Source organism: Lathyrus oleraceus, chromosome 3 (genome assembly GCF_024323335.1).
Source record: "Lathyrus oleraceus cultivar Zhongwan6 chromosome 3, CAAS_Psat_ZW6_1.0, whole genome shotgun sequence".
NCBI classification, from domain to species: Eukaryota; Viridiplantae; Streptophyta; class Magnoliopsida; order Fabales; family Fabaceae; genus Lathyrus; species Lathyrus oleraceus.
In genome coordinates this window covers 465,660,605-465,671,854 of record NC_066581.1, presented here as the reverse complement: position 1 = coordinate 465,671,854, position 11,250 = coordinate 465,660,605, and the positions used below count along the sequence as shown (strand labels likewise).

At 39.6% G+C, this 11,250-nt stretch overlaps 1 non-coding gene across 1 annotated transcript; it reads left to right on the top strand.

Moving 5' to 3' along the window:
• The first annotated feature begins 10,797 nt into the window (after positions 1-10,797).
• LOC127133123 (small nucleolar RNA R71) lies at positions 10,798-10,904 on the top strand. Its single transcript, XR_007807117.1, has one exon. It is a non-coding gene; the product is annotated as a small nucleolar RNA R71 (small nucleolar RNA).
• Positions 10,905-11,250: the final 346 nt, after the last annotated feature.

The following is an 11,250-nucleotide window of genomic DNA, read 5'->3' as shown; positions in this document are numbered from 1 at the left end:
GGTTTTAGGTTTTCTATAACTTCTATTTTAGCTTTATTTACCTCTATACCTTTTTCGGAAACTATATGTCCTAAAACTATTCCTTCAGTTACCATGAAATGACATTTTTCCCAATTTAGCACGAGGTTCACCTCCACGCATCTCTCCAGGATTTTCTCAAGGTTAGCAAGGCAATGGTGGAAATCAAATCCGCAAACCGAGAAATCATCCATAAACACTTCCATGATACCATCTAGGTAATCTGCAAAGATTTGCATCATGCAACGTTGGAAAGTAGCTAGGGCATTACAGAGACCGAACGACATTCGTCTGTAGGCAAAAGTTCCATAAGGGCGTGTAAAGGTAATTTTTTTTTGATCTTCGGGGTGAATAGGTATTTGGAAGAATCCAGAGTATCCATCTAGATAACAGAAGTAAGAGTGTCTGGCTAGACGCTCCAACATCTGGTCTATGAATGGTAAAGGAAAATGGTCCTTCCTAGTTGCTTTATTTAATTTTCTATAATCTATACACATCCGCCATCCTCCTTCTAAACTTTTTGGTACATGTTCGCCTTTATCGTTTTGTACGACTATGATGCCTCCCTTTTTAGGTACTACATGCACAGGGCTCACCCACTTACTATCCGAGATCTGGTAGATGATACCTGCCTCAAGTAACTTAAGAACTTTCTTTTTAACAACATCACTCATTATAGGGTTTATTCTTCTCTGTTGTTCCCTAGAGGGTTTTGAATCTTCTTCGAGTGAAATCCGATGCATGCATACGGATGGGCTTATACCTTTTAGGTCAGAGATATTATATCCTAAGGCTGAGGGGTGTCTTCGTAAAACGTCTAAAAGTTGGTTCGTTTCCTCTTGGCTCAAGGTAGCACTAACTATAACTGGACGGTTCATCTTTTCATCGAGGAACTCATATCTCAGGTTCTTAGGCAATTCCTTAAGTTCTAAGGTTGGTTTCTTAGGGCATGGCATAGGATCTGGGGTAAGGGATAAACATTCGTAAAGGTTATCATCGATGTAAGGTTCTTGAAAGTCATCATCTTCCTTTATGGGGGTTGATGGTAACTTAATTGTTTTTATAATTTCTTTTTGTTCTAATTCTCTAACACATTCATCAATGATATCTAAGGCATAACATGACTCTCCCATCACAGGTGCCATAAGAAATTTAGAAAGTATAAATTCTATTTTCTCGTCACCTACCTCAAATGTCAACTTTCCTTTCTTGACATCTATTATGGCTCCTGCAGTCGATAAGAATGGTCTACCTAGAAGAATTGGTATATCATTGTCCTCTTTGATGTCCATGACAACAAAATCAGTAGGGATAAATAGTTGACCTATCCTAACAGGAACATCTTCTAAAATGCTTATCGGATATTTGACAGATCTATCGGCTAACTGAAGTGACATCTTAGTGGGTTGTTGTAACACCCTTCTAAAATACCCCAAATATTTAATTAAAATAACACATATCAATCAGAGTAATTATGCACCAAGGGTGTCACACAACACTTAACAACATAATAACTGTCATGCTCATTATTTAATCAAAATAACATTTTTTGCACAATTCGCAGCGGATATAAATCAACTCAACCATTCCACAAACATATAACGTATTACATGAAAAATGGTTCAACAACCGACAATAAACAATTAAAACATCCCGTCCCGATGTTACATCTATCAGAGCATGACCCACTACGGTGACTACACTAGACTCCAAGCACTAGCTTCTACTCAACTCATTGCTCGTTACCTGAAAAATAATTGTAAGGGTGAGTTCCTCAATCGATGTAACAAACATTATAAATTATCATGTTATGTTAAGTAATTTAACTCATTAATCACCCAATATCAGCACAACTCATATACATACTCAAGATCAATACCACTGATACACATACAACAAACCAACAGAATGCAACTCTAATGAGACTCGACTCGTCATGCATGTGGTACCATTCGGAGTAAAACTTCCAACTTAAAATCATTGCCATTTTAGTGGGCATCAAGGCATAAGCCTTCAACTTTCAACTTAAAATTTTGCCAATCCAGGCCAACGTGGTGTGAGCAAAGCTCCGACTTAATGCATATGAATGTACATGGCATACACGACTTTAAACTGTCAACAACATAATAATAATATCACCACAACAACGTTTTCAACATACTCAACTTATAATCAACGTTGGCTCATCAAGCCTACAACTCAGTATTTTCAACAAAATCAACTTATAATCAACTTTGGCTCATCAAGCCTCCAACTCAGTATTTTCAACAACTTTAACACAACTGATCCACATATTTGGATCAACATTTCATAACATAAACCCAACAAAATTATTCCTCACAATCAACTAAAATAGGCCAATCACCAATTACGTTCACAACATTAAAATACCAATTTTTCTAATTTCCAACAGTGTTAACCGGTTAACGCCCTGGGTTAACCGGTTAACGCAGGACAAAAATACATTTTCTGGCAAAACGCAACAGTGTTAACCGGTTAACGCCCTGGGTTAACCGGTTAACGCAGGCAAAACAGCATATTTTCACAAAATATAACAGTGTTAACCGGTTAACGCCCTGGGTTAACCGGTTAACGCAGACAAAACAGCAGTTCCTGCGCTAACACAAGGCAGAATGCAGAGTTTCCGCATTTTCCGCCGTTGGAGGACTTCCGGACCTCCGATTCAATTTCCGTAAAAAGGTACACGTTCGGGGAAACACGACTCACACAATTACAGACTCAATTACAGCTTAAACTCAGTTTATTCATCACAATCTTTCAGCATTCAACAATCCCAATTAGGGTCAATTCAACGGTTTCTCACTACCCATGACATGTTAATCTATAATACCCATTAAGCGACGATAAACCCCCCTTACCTGAGATAATCCGGCAGTCTCTAAGCTTCAAGCTTTTCCGTTCTTCAACCTTTGCTCTTTCTCCACTTTTCACCTTTCAGCCGCTTCTCTGTTTCACGTGAAAACTCTTTACCAACAATGAACCCTTTTTCTCTTATTCCAACTTATATATTTTCCACTAATTATTATTCCAAATAATAATAATAATAATAGTAATCCAATAATTCAATTTATTTAATTAAATTATTAAATATATTATTAACTTAATTAAATAATCCTCTTATTTAATTCGGGGTGTTACAACTCTCCCCTACTAAAAGAGTTTTCGTCCTCGAAAACATACCTCAAGCAAATAACTCTGGATAAGACTCCTTCATCCGACTCTCAAGTTCCCATGTCATGCTTTCGCCCGCAGCTCCCAACCAAACGACTTTAACCAACCCAATCTCTTTTCCTCGAAGAGTCTTTGTTTCACGATCTTCAACTCGCACAGGCTTTGTCTCTACTGTTAAATTATCTCGCACTTGCACATCATCCATACTAACCACATGAGACGGATCTGAGATATACTTCCGAAGCTGCGACACATGGAATACATCATGCAAATTCGAAAGATTAGGTGGTAATGCCATCCGATAAGCAACTCTTCCAACCCGTTCTATGATTTGATACGGACCAATGAAGCGAGGAGTGAGCTTTTTAGACTTCAAAGCCCTCCCAACTCCGGTCACAGGCGTGACTCTCAAAAACACATGGTCACCAGCTTGAAATTCTAAATCCTTCTTCCGCTTGTCATGGTAACTCTTCTGCCTACTCTGAGAAGCTTTCATCTTCTCCCGGATAAACTTCACTTTCTCGGTAGTTTCTCGAACTAACTCTGGTCCAAGTACTACACTCTCACCAGATTCGTGCCAACACAACGGAGTTCTACATCTACGACCATATAATGCTTCAAAAGGCGCCATTCCGATACTAGAATGGTAACTATTATTGTATGTGAACTCGATCAATGGAAGATAAGTGTCCCACGAACCTCCTTGTTCAAGAACACAAGCCCTCAGTAAATCTTCCAATGACTGAATAGTTCTCTCAGTTTGGCCATCAGTTTGAGGATGATATGTCGAACTCAACCTCAACTTAGATCCCAACGAATCTTGCAGACTTTTCCAAAATCCCGATGTAAACCTCGGATCTCTGTCCGACACAATACACAGAGGAACACCATGCAACTTTACAACTACTCGGATGTAAATCTCTGCCAACTTCGCAATTGGGTAAGTGATGTTAATAGGTATGAAGTGAGCCGACTTCGTGAGCCTATCAACGATCACCCAAATCGAATCATGCCCTCGTAAGGTAGCAGGCAGCCCCGTTACAAAGTCCATAGAAATGCTATCCCATTTCCATTCTGGAACGTCCAACGGTTGCATCAACCCAGCAGGCTTCTGATGCTCAATCTTCGACTTCTGACAAGTTAAGCACGCATACACAAAACGAGCCACCTCTTCTTTCATTCCGGGCCACCAAAATAATTTCTTTAAATCCTGATACATTTTAGTAGCTCCTGGATGAATACTCAAGCTGCTTCTATGACCCTCCTCTAGAATACTTCTCTTCAAAATTGCGTCGTCAGGAATACAAATTCTTTCCCCTAATTTCAACACACCTCTCGCATCAACCGTAAAGTCACTTTTCTCTGATTGACCACAACGATTAAGGATATCTACTAATTTCACATCCAATTTCTGTGCCTCTCGGATACTATCCATAAAATCATTATTAATCTTTAGCATTCCTAGCATCACACTCTGCGGTGTTACTTCGCAAACCAAACTCATATCCCGAAATTGCTCAATTAATTCCAACTCCTTAATCATCATTGCTGACACATGCAAGGTCTTCCTACTTAAAGCATCGGCCACAACATTTGCTTTTCCTGGATGATAATTCAAACCGAAATCATAATCCTTAAGCAATTCGAACCACCTACGTTGTCTCATGTTTAGCTCTTTCTGATCAAATAGATACTTTAAACTTTTATGATCGCTGAAAACTTCGAATCTGGAACCATAAAGGTAATGCCTCCAAAGTTTTAGCGCAAACACTACAGCAGCAAGTTCAAGGTCATGCGTAGGATAGTTCTTTTCATGAATTCTCAACTGTCGCGACGCATAAGCAATTACTTTATTATTTTGCATGAGCACACCTCCCAAACCCATCAACGAAGCATCACAGTAAATTATAAACGGTTCCCCCGGATTTGGCAAAGTCAAAACCGGCGCTGACGTCAATCTCCTCTTTAATTCATTAAAACTCTCTTCGCACTGAACATCCCACACGAAAGCTTTACCTTTGCAAGTTAATTTAGTCAACGGAAGTGCTAACTTAGAAAATCCTTCAATAAATCTTCGATAATATCCAGCTAATCCCAAAAAGCTTCTAATCTCGGTAACCGACTTAGGAGTTTCCCATTGCAATACAGCTTCTACCTTGGAAGGATCTACAGCAATACCCTTTCCTGAAATTACATGGCCGAGAAAACTGACTTCTCTTAACCAAAACTCACACTTGGACAACTTTGCATACAATTTCTTATCTTTCAAAACCTCCAATACTAATCTCAAATGTTCCTGGTGCTCTCCTTCGGACTTAGAGTAAATCAAAATATCATCAATAAATACTACCACAAAATGATCCAGATAAGTATGGAAAATACGATTCATGTATTCCATAAATACTCCCGGCGCATTAGTCACACCGAAAGGCATCACAGAATACTCATAATGTCCATACCGAGTTCTGAACGCTGTCTTCTGGATGTCTTCATCTTTCACTCTGATCTGATGATAGCCCGATCTCAAATCAATTTTACTGAACACACAAGCACCCACTAATTGGTCCATCAAATCATCTATCCTCGGTAGTGGATACTTATTCTTGATCGTTACTTTATTCAATTGTCTATAATCAATACAAAGCCTCATACTACCCTCTTTCTTCTTTACTAGCAACACTGGAGCTCCCCACGGCGACACACTTGGTCTTATAAACTTCTTCTCAAGTAAGTCTTCCAATTGCTTCTTTAATTCATACAATTCAGATGCCGACATTCTATACGGTGCCATCGAAACAGGCCTAGTACCAGGTACCAGATCAATAGTAAATTCAACTTCCCTCTCTGGCGGCACACTAGGAATTTCATCAGGAAAAACTTCAGGGAATTCTTTCACCACTAACAGTTCCTCTATCTTAGCTTTACTTTCAACCGACAACGTCGCCATCAAAGAAAACATCTGAGCTCCCTCTTTCATCAATTTTCGCAATTCTCTGAAAGGTAATAAGTCAACTCCTTCCTCTTCAGGAGTGGAAAACCTCACCGACTTATGATGACAATTTATATGAACATAATTATACTCTAACCAGTTCATACCAAGAATTACATCCATACCATCCAACTGCAAACATACTAAATCAACATAGAAATCTTTATCGAAGATCGACAAAGGACATTTTAAACATACCAAAGAAGTAGTTACTGATCCCTTAGCTGGGGTCTCAACAATCAATTCACCATCCAAAGCGGACAATTTTAAACCCAGTCTTCGAGCACAGTTAGCAGAAATAAAACAGTGGGTAGCACCGGTATCAATAATAGTAATTAAAGGAGTACCATATATGAAACATGTACCTCGGATAAGTCTGTCCTCACAGGAGGTTTGAGTTCTGGTCAATGCGAACACCCTCCCAGTCTGAGATTTCTTTGGCTTCTGACACTGACTTCCAATATGCCCTTCTTCGCCACAATTAAAACAAATCATTTCCTTGTGCTTGCAATCAGCCATTGCATGACCAGTCTTGCCACAACGAAAACATCTCTTTACTTCAGCAGTGCATACATTACTCTTATGACCAGCCTGACCACATTTGAAGCAAACTATACCAGCAGGAGCACCTCCCCTACTAGTCCTCTGAGCCGGAGCAGCTCCTTGTTTCCCTTTTCCCACTGGAGCATCATACGGCTTGCCACGGTTTTGATGCTGCTTTCCCTTGCGGTCACTGACAATCTTGTAATGAGCATTATTGTCCTCTTCAAATATCCTGCAGCTATCAACCAGTTCAGTAAAAATGCGTATCTTCTGATACCCAACAGCCTTCTTAATTTCAGAGTGCAATCCGTTCTCAAACTTGATGCACTTTGAAAATTCAGCACCAGCACCAGTGTAATGAGGATAAAATTTGGACAACTCCACAAATTTCGCAGCATAATCAGTGACAGACATGTTTCCTTGCTTCAGCTCAAGGAACTCGATTTCCTTCTTACCACGGACATCTTCCGGATAATACTTTCTCAGAAATTCCCTACGGAATACATCCCAAGTAATGTCTTCACCTGCCACGGTCAACCTCTCGTGAGTCTCTAGCCACCAGTCATCAGCTTCGACTGCTAGCATGTGAGTACCATACCGAACCTTCTGAGCTGGAGTGCAATCCATAACACGGAAGATTCTCTCAATCTCTTTCAACCATCCCAAGGCTGCATCTGGATCATGCTTCCCTTTAAACACCGGCAGATTCTCTCTTTGAAAAGTCGCCAAGCTACGTGATCCAGCATCCCCACCAGCATTTGGCAAGTTCTGCACCGCTTGTGCCATTGCTTGCATTGCGGCAGCCATTGCAGCGTCATTCCTTCCAGCCATTTCAACTTATCAATACAACACAACTTAAAGTTAGATTGGTAACAATACACAATTGTTAGACAGTAACGACACGACAACTGGCCGGACAGACCGACCTGCTCTGATACCACTAATGTAACACCCTTCTAAAATACCCCAAATATTTAATTAAAATAACACATATCAATCAGAGTAATTATGCACCAAGGGTGTCACACAACACTTAACAACATAATAACTGTCATGCTCATTATTTAATCAAAATAACATTTTTTGCACAATTCGCAGCGGATATAAATCAACTCAACCATTCCACAAACATATAACGTATTACATGAAAAATGGTTCAACAACCGACAATAAACAATTAAAACATCCCGTCCCGATGTTACATCTATCAGAGCATGACCCACTACGGTGACTACACTAGACTCCAAGCACTAGCTTCTACTCAACTCATTGCTCGTTACCTGAAAAATAATTGTAAGGGTGAGTTCCTCAATCGATGTAACAAACATTATAAATTATCATGTTATGTTAAGTAATTTAACTCATTAATCACCCAATATCAGCACAACTCATATACATACTCAAGATCAATACCACTGATACACATACAACAAACCAACAGAATGCAACTCTAATGAGACTCGACTCGTCATGCATGTGGTACCATTCGGAGTAAAACTTCCAACTTAAAATCATTGCCATTTTAGTGGGCATCAAGGCATAAGCCTTCAACTTTCAACTTAAAATTTTGCCAATCCAGGCCAACGTGGTGTGAGCAAAGCTCCGACTTAATGCATATGAATGTACATGGCATACACGACTTTAAACTGTCAACAACATAATAATAATATCACCACAACAACGTTTTCAACATACTCAACTTATAATCAACGTTGGCTCATCAAGCCTACAACTCAGTATTTTCAACAAAATCAACTTATAATCAACTTTGGCTCATCAAGCCTCCAACTCAGTATTTTCAACAACTTTAACACAACTGATCCACATATTTGGATCAACATTTCATAACATAAACCCAACAAAATTATTCCTCACAATCAACTAAAATAGGCCAATCACCAATTACGTTCACAACATTAAAATACCAATTTTTCTAATTTCCAACAGTGTTAACCGGTTAACGCCCTGGGTTAACCGGTTAACGCAGGACAAAAATACATTTTCTGGCAAAACGCAACAGTGTTAACCGGTTAACGCCCTGGGTTAACCGGTTAACGCAGGCAAAACAGCATATTTTCACAAAATATAACAGTGTTAACCGGTTAACGCCCTGGGTTAACCGGTTAACGCAGACAAAACAGCAGTTCCTGCGCTAACACAAGGCAGAATGCAGAGTTTCCGCATTTTCCGCCGTTGGAGGACTTCCGGACCTCCGATTCAATTTCCGTAAAAAGGTACACGTTCGGGGAAACACGACTCACACAATTACGGACTCAATTACAGCTTAAACTCAGTTTATTCATCACAATCTTTCAGCATTCAACAATCCCAATTAGGGTCAATTCAACGGTTTCTCACTACCCATGACATGTTAATCTATAATACCCATTAAGCGACGATAAACCCCCCTTACCTGAGATAATCCGGCAGTCTCTAAGCTTCAAGCTTTTCCGTTCTTCAACCTTTGCTCTTTCTCCACTTTTCACCTTTCAGCCGCTTCTCTGTTTCACGTGAAAACTCTTTACCAACAATGAACCCTTTTTCTCTTATTCCAACTTATATATTTTCCACTAATTATTATTCCAAATAATAATAATAATAATAGTAATCCAATAATTCAATTTATTTAATTAAATTATTAAATATATTATTAACTTAATTAAATAATCCTCTTATTTAATTCGGGGTGTTACAGTTGTAACTCTCCTAAGTTTAATCTCTCACAAACTGCTAAAGGCATTAGGCTCACACTAGCTCCTAAGTCTAGAAAAGCTTTATCGATGACATGATTACCTAAAAGGCAAGGAATGGAGAAATTTCCAGGATCTTTATCTTTCTTTGCTAATTTGTCCTCGGAAATAGCATTACATTCCAAAGGCTTCGGATCGTCAAGTCTACGTTTGTTGGTAAGGATGTCTTTGCGAAACTTTGCATAAGAAGGTATTTGGGTGATGGCTTCTGTGAAAGGGATTTCTACATGAAGTTTTTCTATAACTTTAATAAATTTTTGATACCGTTTATTGATCTGGGTTTGTTTGAGTCTTTGCGGATATGGTATAGGTGGTTTATATGGCGGGGGTGGTACGTAAGTTTTATCTTTAGGTTCTTCTCCTTTCTCTCGACCTTCCTGGTTTTCAGATTCCTCTGGTTCCTTTACTTCGTCCGGGGGTTTGGTACATTCCTTAGAAGTTTCGGGTTCAATCAATCTTGGGTTTGGTGGCTCATCATAAGCGTTCCCACTTCGTAGGGTAATGGCATTGGCTTGTCCTCTCGGATTTTGTTGAGGTTGTCCAGGGAATTGTCCTCCAGGTGTAGTCTGGGGGGCTTGGTTTAAAGCTACCTGAGAGATCTGGGTTTCAAGCATCTTGGTATGAGTAACTATTTGGTCAACCTTGGTTCCTAACTGAGTAATCATTTCGTTAACATGAATGTTTTGGTTCATGAACTCCTTGTTTTGTTGGGTTTGAGCGGTGATAAAATTTTCCATAATTTTCTCAAGGCTCAACTTTGGTGGCACAGGTTGCATAGGTTGATTTGATCTAGGGGCTTGATAACTAGGTCTCGGAGGTGCATTATTTTGAATAGGGTTATTGTTTTTATAGGAGAAGTTCGGGTGATTCCTCCATCCTGGGTTATAGGTATTCGAGTATGGGTTCCCTTGGGTGTAGTTCACTTGCTCGGAGTGGGTTTCGTTTAATAAACTGCATTCTGCGGATTAGTGTCCTTGGGTTCCACATATCTCACAATCCGACGAAACTGCGGCTACAATATTTGTGTTCGTGTACATATGCTCGACTTTGAGGGCTAATGCGTCCATTTTAGCTTGCATCATGTCTATAGAGCTTAGTTCATGCACTCCTCCTTGGGCTTCCTTCTTCTTAACTGTCGCTCGTTCGACTCCCCATGATTGATGGTTTTGAGCCATGTCTTCGATGAGGGCACTAGCTTCAGGGTAAGGTTTGTTCATCAGAGCATCGCCTGCGACAACGTCGATGGTCATCTTTGTGTTGTAATGAAGTCCATTATAGAAGGTTTGAATGATTAACCAATTTTCTAAACCATGATGTGGGCATGCTCGTAACAACTCTTTATATCTCTCCCAAGCTTCGAACAGCGATTCTCCATGGTTTTGGATAAATCTAGTTATATGGTTTCGAAGAACGGCGGTCTTACTCGGGGGAAAATATCTAGCAAGAAAAACTCTTCTAAGGTTATCCCAAGTTGTAATGGAATTGGGTGGAAGGGAATCTAACCATGATAGGGCTTTACCTCTGAGGGAAAAAGGAAATAATCTTAAACGTATTGCCTCAGGAGAAGCTCCATTGGTTTTAAAAGTATCTGCTAATTGAAGAAATATTTTTAAATGTTGGTTTGGGTTCTCAATAGCGAGACCCGCGAATTATCTCTGTTGCACTAGTTGTAACAGGGATGGTTTAAGTTCAAAATTATTGGCTGGGATGATTGGGTTTACTATACTAGAACTAGGTTCTTCATTAGATGGTTGAGCG